Here is a 12315-nt window from a genome sequence, read left to right on the forward strand (position 1 = left end):
GGTATGGCAGGCTTTTGCAGGATATGGATCCCAGAGTTTGGACTGTGGGCTAAACCCCTGTACGACTGTGTAAAAGGAGCAGATCATGACCCCTTCTATTGGACCCCAGAGGCTGACAGGGCATTTAAAATCCTGAAAAAAAAATTGATGGAAGCCCCGGCTCTGGGCCTGCCGGATCTCTCTAAGCCGTTTCAGTTGTATGTACATGAACGAAGGGGGGTGGCCCTAGGAGTGCTTACACAGCTGTTAGGAGCATGGAGACGTCCGTGGCTTATTTTTCTAAGCAATTGGATCAGGTTGCAAAGGGTTGGCCAGCATGTTTACGGGTGGTCGCAGCTACTGCCCTACTGCTTGAGGAAGCCGAGAAGCTAACATTGGGAGGGGTTATGCAAATCTATACTCCCCATATGGTCCGAGCCTTATTGGATGCAAAGGGAGGGCTTTGGCTCACCCAGGCTCGGATTGCTCGGTACCAGGCTAGGCTGTTAGAGAACTCTGAAGTCACCTTACAGCCTTGCCCCTCCCTTAACCCAGCCACTCTCTTGCCAGAAACAGAGGAACAGAAACATGACTGTTTAGAGATCATAGATGTCCAGTACTCCAGCCGTCCGGATTTAAAGGATGTACCTCTCCCAAATGCAGATTATGAGTGGTACACTGATGGTAGCAGTACTGTAATAGATGGGCAAAGGAGGGCGGGTTATGCTGTTGTGACCCTCCATGACACTGTGGAAGCTGAAGGTTTGCCCGCTGGGACCTCTGCCCAGCTTGCCGAACTAATAGCCCTGACTTGTGCACTTGAACTGTCAAAAGGAAAGCGGGTCAACATTTTTACTGATTCAAAGTATGCTTTTGGTGTGCTGCATGCTCATGCTGGCCTATGGAAGCAAAGGGGAATGCTGACAGCCCAAGGCTCCCCAGTCAAGTATGGGCCCCAAATCCTCAGGCTCCTAGAAGCCGTACAACTCCCCTCGGAAGTGGCGGTGGTACACTGTAAAGCCCATCAAAGGGAGGATCAAGATGTGGCCAGAGGTAATGCCCGGGCAGATAGAGAGGCTAAGCATGCTGCCACCCTGCCATCCCCTCAGACTGAGAACGCCCATATGCATGCCCTTAGCCCACCAGTAGGGGAGCTTCCAACCCCTCAGTACTCTGGGGAGGAGAGACAGCTAACTGACAAACTCGATCTCCGGGAAAAGGAGGGATGGCTCCATTCCCCAGAAGGGAAGGTCCTCTTACCAAAGGGCCTAATCCGGCCAGTGCTTCAGAAACTACATCAAACCACTCATGCTGGCAGGGAAGCACTTATCCAACTAATGGGAAAATATTTTATCACTTCCGGACTCCGACCCCTGGCTGCCCAGGTACAAGCAGACTGCTTAGTCTGCCAAAAGAATAACCCCCGACCGGGACATCCTGTGCCACCAGCTGCCCTAGAACCCACTCCGGGCCCTGGACAAGTGTGGCAAATAGACTTTACTGAGTTTCCCCGGACCCAAGGGTTCAAATATCTCCTTGTCATAGTGGATCGGTTCAGCGGATGGCCAGAAGCCTTCCCATGCCGTAACTGCACTGCCAGGACAGTGGCCCTCAAGTTTGTTAAGGAGATCATTCCTCGCTTTGGACTCCCCCTGTGGATGGAATCTGACAACGGGACACACTTCACGTCAAAAATCATTCAAAGCATCTCACATGCCTTACAGATCCCCTGGAAACTCCATACGCCCTGGAGACCGCAAGCCAGTGGTGTAGTGGAGCGGACCAATCAGACCCTTAAACGGCATCTCTCAAAAGTGTGCCAAGAAGCCTCACTGCAATGGCCTGATGCTTTGCCCCTCGTCCTACTCCGTATCCGCGTTCTCCCAAAGGGTAGATTAGGGCTCAGTCCCTTTGATATTATGTTTGGAAGGGCATGGCCTATGAATGGCACCCCGGTTCTGTCAGGGGAATGGGAGTTGGGTAATGGTTTTTTGTCACAGTGTATGTGTTCCCTGTCTGCTGTTCTCTTGTCTCTTCACAGGTATACCAAGGATTCCCAGCCTCTCCCCTTGGACTCTCCCGTCCACTCCTTACAGCCTGGTGACTCTGTGCTTGTTCGCACCTGGAAAGACGAGCCTCTCCAGGAAAAGTGGAAAGGACCCTATACCGTCCTGCTGATCTCCCATACAGCGGCAAAGATCGAGGGACACAAGAACTGGATCCATCACTCTCGTCTGAAGGCAGTACCTGCCCCCTCGTCAGCAGAACAGTGGACCGTCCAACCTGCTGACTCCTCATCTAGTGACGATCTCGGGCTAAAGCTACTGTTTAAAAGACACAAATAGCGGGCACCATAATGCTAAAATGGGCCCACCCAGGTACTGGAGACCCTGGGTTGGGAAGACTCTGGTGATAATTAATTGGGTAACATTGTTATTCTCTGTATTGGTATTTCCAAACTGTGCATATTGGGAGCATAACTCCTTTGTTTCGCTTGCGCACCATGTTGCTAATTTAACAAACCAGACTGATTGCTGGGTATGTGCTCCAATTCCACTGTCCCCCCAAAATGGGAATGCCTCTTGACATGCTGCCCTTGACCCTAGCAGAATTAGCCACCACCAAAGAGCAGAAAAGAATGGACTCACCATTCTGGAATAAGACCTCTTTACAGCAAGCAGGACCAGGAGTGTTCAGTTGCAGTACTCACTGAGGGAGTGTTATGTTTTACCCGAAACCAATCTGATCACTATGGGCGTCCTGTGGGAAAAAGCTCCTGTTTTATTACACAGTGGGCTGATGGGTATTGGATAAAGACCAACAGGGGAGGCCAACAGTGTGGGTGTAATGGTTCCTCCCCTTTTAGGGAAACTCTTACAAATAATCTTACCACAAAAAAGGGGTTTGGAAATGTAACTTGCCGTCCAGTTAATATCTCCAATGTAGCAAGCCAATGGTGGGTTTGTAGTGGTCCCTATGGCGAGTGTAATTTGAATGGCACAATTAGAAATGCCCCCACTTGTACCCAATCAGGAGGATGGGATGCCCCCCTAGGGGCATATGAACTGTTTGGAAAAGCAGCCTTAAATATCCCAGGAATCCCCTTAAGAAATAGTCCTTACTGGGCCCTACAGGGTCACTATTTTGTATGTGGCCGAAAGGCTTACAAGGTGCTGCCAGCCAACTGGACAGGTAGCTGTTATATAGCTCATGGAGTTCCTCATCTTTCCATAACTGCCACACTGCCCAAAGGAAAGATTAGAAATGCCCGAGACACCTCTGTTGAGTCACGAGAAAAGACCCTGCGGCGACTGACTACGGCATTAAAGGGCAATATGAAGAATCCCCTCACAACCGAGAAGCTTGTAGGGTGCTCTGTACTGGGAATAGCGCCACTGTTTACCGGGCCAGCCATGGCATGCACAGGCCGCGATACTGTAAGGCTGCAGATGGTACTTGAGAAGGTGGCCTTAGAGTTAGAGGACTCAGTTAGTGATTTAGGGTCAGCAGTAAAAACATTAAATAAAGAGGTACAGCAGCTCAGGACCTTTTCCCTCCAAAACAGGCTGGCTTTGGACTATCTTGGCATCCCAAGGAGGGGTTTGTGCCCTCGCCGCGCCCCGATGGTGTGTATATGTAAATGATAGCAGTTATGAGATCTATGAAAAGGTGGTACAGGCTGAGGCCCATGCCCGAGCCGGAGCACAGGTTGCCTATACTGCCCCAGAGAACGATTGGTTGCAAACCTTGTTTTCAGGCTGGGGTTTGTCGTCTTGGCTTGGTGGTTTATTTAGCCTGCTATTGAAAATTCTCTTTCCTGTATTGCTTGTATTACTGGTATTATGCTGTGCGGTATCATGTGTCAGGGCCCTTTTGCAAAAGTTAATAAGTCATTCTCTTCAGGGCTATCACAAAGTGCTTATGCAAAGTCATATTGTAAAGAAATAAGTAGCCCAAGTGAGAAAACTCAGAGCCAAGGTTGTTGAGTGTTCTCAAAGGGGGGAGTTGTTGGGGACACTGGGGCATGGCCACTAGGTAACTCGAGGGGATGGAAGACCACGAGTGTCGATGAAGTCCCCTCGCACTAGGCCCAGGTGTCCTTGGCCCCCCCTCCCGCCTGGAGGCACTCGCAGCAGCTCTGCGTACTAGGCCCAAGTGTCCTTGGCCCCACCCCCGCCTGGAGGCACACACAGCAGTTATGCTGAGAATCTGCAACAGTATGTTGCAGAGTCAGACTGCCTGAAACTAAGCAAGGCCAAACAGGGGAGATATGGAAGAACAATGCTGAATAAAGCAGCTTTATGTATAGTTTAACAAACGATACAAAGAATCAGGGAACTAGCTGGGAACTGGATTGGCTGGCTATATGGATACTTGGAGCAGCTTACTATTGGATAAGTATGCTGGGAAAAAGGATGTATAAAAGCCTGTGTAACTTCCTGCTTTGTTGTACAGGATTTGAGATTCAAATCTCCCTGTACCTTTTTGAAGCTTCAAATAAACTTTTTTTGCTTCTCCACCCCGTTGTGATTATTGGGTGCAGCACACCGGGTAACGAACCAACTCAAGCTGTTGTTCAGCCTCTCGGCACTGGGTGCCGGCAACAGGGGGGTCCATAACTGACCAAGAAAAAAAATCCTACAATTTAAACAATACACCCTGCAGATTTACAGTGTATGGTAAAAGTGACACATTTTAAATCACTTTTTAAAGTAGCATTTGGCAGTATGACCAAACTGACATTGCTGAACAGTAACACTAGAAGTCCACGGAAGTGGGGGCAGAGGGGGAAGGGGAGTGTGTTTGTGTGTTGTGGGAATGTGTGTGTGGCTCAGTGAGTGTGTCAACATGCTCTCTCTTTAAGCAGGGTACTCACCAGCCTGAACACTTGTTCGGACAGCAGCTGGCAGCAACCACTACTCCAGAGCCAGAGGCTGGTGCACAGACAGATGTCCTTGTATCCCCCCATCCCATCCCAGTGGAGCTTGGGTACACTGGCAGGTGGAGGGGGACACCCTGACATCCACCCATCCCTCCCTGCTCTGCACAGCAGATCAGGAGGCTCCAGATCGGAGCAGCTCAACTCTCTTAAGTGCTGTTGCACCTAGCTCGGCCATGCAGCCTGCTTTGCCTGCCTGCCTGCCGCTGTGGTCCTCTTAGTGCTGTGGAGAGCAGGATTCTGCATTAATGTTTTGAGTCCGTGATTCTGTTTGTGTTCTCGTTAACACAGATTTCGTAGGGCCCTATCTAGGTATAGGCATAGAATGCCTTTAGCTGTGGATTGCACTGTAGATCTGATTCTCTGTAAAATCCTGGGTATGTCTGCCAACATGAAATCGCGTGAACTGGTCCTTTCGTATGGTCTGGCTCTCGTGAGGTAAGACTAAAAGGCCGTCTACTAATTCTTCCCCGTTTGTGAGCAGCAGGTCGTTTTTGGACAGCAATTCTGCTTTGTAGTTCCTTGACGGTAAGATCCCAACGGAATGTGTGGGTTAACCCTCCCCGGCAGGGTCAGGTTTTCTGTTTGCTCTTTTTAATTATTTAGATGCTCTTCTCTTGTTTGTAACCTACGCATATGTTTGTGAATCTAATTGCGGAGCAGAAGCAGACTGTGGACATTCCCCTGAGACAACTATCTAAAGAGAGACCTATTCAGGAAGAGCTCCCTGCAGGTTTACATGTGCATGGAGCCAGCATACATGTTGGTCTCTAATTGTCAGTGAAGTTTCTCTTTCTGTTTTATGTTAAATGTTTGGCTACTTGTTGCCTGGCTGTTGGCAGCTAAAAGGATTTAGTATCTGAGGAAGGATTCATCCTCCTTGTTAGCAAAAAGAAGCACCAGATTTCATGACCAGATTGTTGATTTACAGGCAAGGGTGCCCGCAGGCAAGGGCAGCGCCAGGGCCAGTATAACCACGAGGCGAACTAGGCGGCGGTCTAAGGTGCCAAAAAGTGGTGCCCCCCCATTTTTTTTACACCATTACTGGAAAACGAGTGAATAAAGAAAAGAGAAACGTCATTGAACTTGCATTTTTACGTCCGTGTTTTCCCAGACATGTCCGGCTTTTTGCTTCCTAAATCTCCGTCCGGGAGGCATTTCCAAAAAGCCGAACATGCCCGGGAAAATGCGGAGGTATGGTAACCCTAGCGTTACCTGCAGGAGTCGCCTGTAAGCTCCCGCTCCCAATTCCCGACTTCGGGTGCACTGAGCATGCGCACCCGAACTGAGCGTGCCCAGTAACCTTTGCTGTTGCCACTGCCCTCTCTCTACCCTCACTTCTCCTGACGATTTGCTGCCTCCTCTTTGGAGGGGTTAAAAAGGATCAAGAGGGGCAAATCGCAGCCGGGAAGTGTCAGCATCTGAGCAGGGGGCAGAAATTTACTGGCCGGGGGGGATCAAGCTACTGTAGATAGCGGCAGGAGAGGGGCTGGAGGGGAAAAATCAGGGGTGGGGTGGGGTGGGAGCCGGGGTTAAGCCTGGGGTGGGAGACGCTGCCAGACCCTGTGGGGGGACAAAGCCCCTGTTTCCAGAAGGGGAGAGGGGGTAATGGTTACCCCCTGTAATGAGCCACCTGCTATGCTCGCAAATCTAGGGGTGGGGGCAGAGGCGTGTTTAGTTCCCCACCCAGGACGCTGCATGTCAGTCCTGGAGCAAAGGGCGGGTTCCTGGGACCGGGTTCTTAAGGGCCCGGGGGGCCCCATCCCTAGACTGTCAATGGTCAGACACCGCAGCTCCTCTCTACCGCATACAAGTGCAGCCGTGCTATGTTCCTGCTCCACCGGGGAGACTGATATTGTACAGAGACGCCCTCCCTCAAACTCTGCCTCTCACATTTTGAATATGTAAAAGAGTCTTCTATCAGTTTCTATGTGTATATGAAATCACTGCAGCTCCTTTCTCTTACATAACGTGCTGAGTTGGTAACTCCCTCCCAGAGCCCACATGTCTGCACCCCATCCTGTATCCCAATCCCCTACCCGAGGTCAGAGCCTGCACCCCTCACTCAAATTCCCCAGAGCCTGCAACCCTCCTGCACCCCTACTCCATCTGTCAGGAATGTGCCATCTGCTGATTGATTCAGCAACAGCATGATGAAGCAATTCCCATAGACTGGCATAGGAATAAATTCCTGTAAAAATGGACTCTAGAAATTGAGAACTTTGGGGTCTGATTCTGCAAACCAACTTCCAGGAGCATCAGATGAGCATCTGCCAAGGCCCTGCTCCCGCCTCATGTCCAGGCCACTTGGCCAGTGGCTTGGCATGAGCAACTCTAAGGCTGGTAACTATGATAACAACCTTGCAGAACCTGTGCGTGTGCGTGTGTATGAATGAATGTACGGATAAATATGAAAGTGAATGGAATGTTATCGCTATAACTAACTGCTTACTATGAGTCTTTCACAATAAACGTGGCATTTTGCCTTTTCCGCTTTAATAAGATCCTGCTGGTTTTTATTTTATTGGTATAATAATTTTAACTCTTTCACTGCCTTTAACCTGATAGTAAATCCAGTCTTCTTCAGGCCTTGTATTTATTAGGAAGGAGGGAGAGTAGAATCCTATTATAAATTCAGCAAACCCTTTCTCTAATGCAGTACTTTGAAGGCAATTTTTCTAATATGAGCCAAGCATGTTTATATAGTTTACAAACATGGGAAAAAATGGTGAAGTTCGCTAGAAATGGTCTGTAGAATTTTTGCTTGTAACTTTATTCTTCCTCTTAAAAGTAATAATTTATAAAAATGATTTAGTGTGTCTTAATCGGCTAGTTTACCTTAGAGCATTCAACGCTCCATGGAACTTGCGGGTGTCACCCTCTGTGTAATTCGACTCACTAGTCAGAGTGCTCAGGTACTAAGATGGGAATGATTTCCCACTCTAAAGACTGCAAGAACAGGACAGCAAAGCAGTGTCAAAGGCACCCCAGGCTAGAGAACACACAGCAGTTCAACAGTCCAGATTGTACTCTGGGGAATGTCCCAGTTGTGACAAAGTGGGGGTTTCTCTCTTGTTATGTTGCATGTGAGTCTTACAGTCTTGTATTTATACTGTGTGTACCTCAGTTTCCCTGTGTATTGCACCAATGCCTAGGTGGTGGGAATATGGGTGTATAACTTTTGCTGTGGCCCTCGGGGCAGGTGAGGCTGCCCAGCTGCCTGCATGTTAGCAATGGATAACTTTCATAACCTAAGAACCAGGAAGGGGGTGCAACCAGGTGACACATTGCCCTGGAAGCCGTCAAAGACCGGAGGTGGGGCAATGGGAGGTAGGGAGGCTAAGCAGCTGGGTCCAGGTCAGTCTGCTGTTGGGTATTCAAAGACGGGGGAGTCCAAGGCATCTGGCCTGGGGTTCCCCCAAGATGGAGTTAGCTGAGTCACTTATTTCTGTACTAACAAGTTTTGTTCCGTGCTGAGTTCCTGTCGACGAATAAACCTTCCGTTTTACACGCTGACTGACTGCGGAGTAGGGGTGCAGGGTCCCGTCCAGGCTGTGGGAAGCTCACGGTGTGACAAGGGGATGGTGAATGCTCCAAGATCAGACCCAGAAGGCCGAAGCCGTGTCCGCTTCTTGTCCTGGAGACAGTGGGGAAGCATGCTACACCAGAGTCCTGACTGGCTTCATTTAGAGTAGCTCCAAACCATCAGCCTGGTGACTCTGTGACACACCCGTGGTGCAGCAATTAGCAGAGTATACTCACAGCTTGTTGTTCTGAACGAAGTTTGCACTTCAAGGACTGGTGTACTGATTTTAATGAAGGTCACTTGGGTTAGCTGAAAAAGGAGGATACAGTTTTATGATTTTTTGATTGCTTATCTTGGGAGAGAGAAATAGAAACAGAAAAGCATAAAAATGAGAAACTGGCCAAATTAAAGGCAGAAGGAAAGAAGGGAGGAATGCCAGCGTCAGAAGTGGGGAACCAAGAGGAGAATGACAGAAGGAATTGCAGCTGAGAGAGAAAGAGGCAGCAGCTGCATTGGAAGAACACTTGCTGACTCATGAGATGATTAGACTGGTCCACAAAGTGTTACCTTGTCCACAGAACTTTTCAAGAGCAAATGTGGCTAACATTACAATGCTTAGAAACACTTGGGAGTTATGTTGTCAAAACACAAAAGGGCTTTGAATACACTGCCCTTCGCATCAGCCACTGACCGACCGACACACTTGCAGTTCTGAAACGGGGGACTTGTGACACTCTGTCCCCCATGTTCACCACTTTTATAAGGTTATGATCTCTTTTGAACAAAGTGTGTCTGGTGAGGTATCATTTGAAAACTCAGTCTGCTGAACATGAGTGCCCTGCTAAAATATGTGTGTCAACACTGTAAGATTCAGTTAATTGTCTGGATGCTTGGGGAATGCAACCATGAAGAAGAGGGAGCTTACTTTAGGGAAGTGGAGATGAAGAGTTCTCAACAGGCTCGATCCAAAGCCCAAACAAAGCCAACGAAAAGACTCCCACTGGCTTCAGTCCCTGTTTGAAGGTATTCTAAGCAAGACACCTGTCACCAGGGTATCACAATAATATTGTTGTTGTTGTTTTAAAGAGAAAGAAGTGGAGAGATTGAATTATATGACCCAAGTCACAAAGCAAGTCAGTGGTAAAATTTTTGTAGGAGTGGAATCCAGGTCGCCTTCCTCCCAGGACTATCGTTATCAAGTGAGCCCCGACACACATACAGCAGGCCGGCTGATGGAAAAGCTGGACTGACTGCCTTAGAGTGCTTTAAAATTACTGATATTAATCAGCTCCCGAAAGCTTTGGGTCCAATAATTAAAAGAACATTGTTAAGCAACCTGCAGGAATAGGAAGGCACAGGATTTGCAGAGATGGGTGGGGCTATTACACAGAAACACAAACGGACACAAGAAGCCCACATTTTTTTGTTCTCTGCACAGACACTGTGACTTTTTTGCTTTGATGAATCACACCAGACACTAAATACCAGGAGAGAAAAGAGCTCAGCAGGACTCCATAAGAGATCGCTATCTCTTCATCAGAAATGCTCATAGCCCCATTTACCGGTCCTTGGATAAACTGCTACACCACTCATAGAATCACTGAAGATTAGGGTTGGAAGGGAACCAGGGCGCAGTATTCAGCCTGTCTGACTCATGAAGGACATGCCACCCCTCCCCCCCAGCCTCTGCTTGAACCGAAACTGATCAGAGAAAAGTCTTGCAGAGAACAGTGAAGGGCAGTGGGAGACGCACCTAGACCCCTCCTGAGAAGGGTGATAGGATTCAGGCAACTCTCCATGCCTCATGTGCATCAATGATGAGACAGGGAGGCATCTCCATTAGCAGACAGAATGGAGAATGCAAGGCAAGAACCGCCCTGAACTCTGCGACCAGAAAAGAAGGGAAGCCCTGCATCCTGGGGGATCTCTGCTCCAGCACACATCCAGCTCAGCAGTTATCAGACCACCTCTAGTAATGAGTCCTTGATTGATATCCAAAATACTAAAGCTGCCTAATTGCACTGTGAGCTCCCTGGAAGGAACACCACCCATAGCCAAGAGTGATCAGCTCCTATTGTCTAGCCTAAAGAAAACCCCTGAGTCATCAGTTTAATCAAAAACAAATCTAGTGTTTTCCCTTGAACCATTGTTGTTTCTCTACAGAAAAACCCTACCTACACTCCAGTAAGTGTTCTGATGCATGGATCCAAACTCTGCATCAGTTCCACTGGGATTTCATCCTCTCCTGACTGACCGTGCTGGGGGCTCTGCCTGTCTCCAGCACTCAGGACCCTGAGCTACCACCATCACCTGGGAACCCCGACCAGTTCAATATTCAAGGAATGGTGATCTCTCGCTCTCTCTGTTTTCTTTTCTATCTCAGGTGTAAGTTTTTAACCGTCTCCTGCAGCCTTTGTCCACTTTCCCAGGCAGAGGTGCCCCATCCCACTCCTGGCTCAGGTTACAGGCTCTCAAGTATCCCATCCCCAATGAAACTCCCCTGCAACATTCCCAGGTCAACACTCCCCCCTCCCTGCTGTGTCACACCACCCCACTCCCTACTGCGTCACATCTCTCCACCTTTCGACACTGAACTGAATGGGGTCACTCGGACCTCGGACCAGTGTCAGTGTGTTGCAGCCAGGATCCCCACTGACAAAGCAGTGGGCCTTTGGCTGCTGCTAGGGCCCCGGGCTGGGAAGCAGTGGAGTGGGAGTCAGTCTCCCCCTCTCTTGGGCTGCTTGGAGTCTGAAGCCTGGGTGTGCTATTTACCTGTAAAAAGAAAAGGAGTACTTATGGCACCTTAGAGACTAACCAATTTATTTGAGCATAAGCTTTCGTGAGCTACAGCTCACTTCATCAGATGCATACTGTGGAAACTGCAGAAGACATTATATACACAGAGACCATGAAACAATACCTCCTCCCACCCCACTCTCCTGCTGGTAATAGCTTATCTAAAGTGATCACTCTCCTTACAATGTGTAGGATAATCAAGTTGGGCCATTTCCAGCACAAATCCTGGTTTTCTCACCCTCCGCCCCCCCCCCCCCCAACTCACTCTCCTGCTGGTAATAGCCCATCCAAAGTGACCACTCTCTTTACAATGTGTATGATAATAGTGTTCTTGACTATCCCCGATAATGTCACTGCTAACCTGGTGGCTGAACTTTGTGACTTTGTCCTTACCCATAACTATTTTACATTTGGGTACAATGTATACCTTCAGATCAGCGGCACTGGTATGGGTACCCGCATGGCCCCACAGTATGCCAACATTTTTATGGCTGATTTAGAACAACGCTTCCTCAGCTCTCGTCCCCTAACGCCCCTACTCTACTTGCGCTATATTGATGACATCTTCATCATCTGGACCCATGGAAAAGAAGCCCTTGAGGAATTCCACCATGATTTCAACAATTTCCATCCCACCATCAACCTCAGCCTGGTCCAGTCCACACAAGAGATCCACTTCCTGGACACTACAGTGCTAATAAACAATGGTCACATAAACACCACCCTATACTGGAAACCTACTGACCGCTATTCCTACCTACATGCCTCCAGCTTTCACCCTGACCACACCACATGATCCATCGTCTACAGCCAAGCTCTGCGATACAACCGCATTTGCTCCAACCCCTCAGACAGAGACAAACACCTACAAGATCTCTGTCAAGCATTCTTACAACTACAATACCCACCTGCTGAAGTGAAGAAACAGATTGATAGAGCCAGAAGAGTTCCCAGAAGTCACCTACTACAGGACAGGCCTAACAAAGATAATAACAGAACGCCACTAGCCATCACCTTCAGCCCCCAACTGAAACCCCTCCAACGCATTATTAAGGATCTACAACCTATCCTGAAG

The sequence above is a fragment of the Eretmochelys imbricata genome, chromosome 12 (assembly GCF_965152235.1).
Source record: "Eretmochelys imbricata isolate rEreImb1 chromosome 12, rEreImb1.hap1, whole genome shotgun sequence".
Lineage (NCBI taxonomy): Eukaryota > Metazoa > Chordata > Testudines > Cheloniidae > Eretmochelys > Eretmochelys imbricata.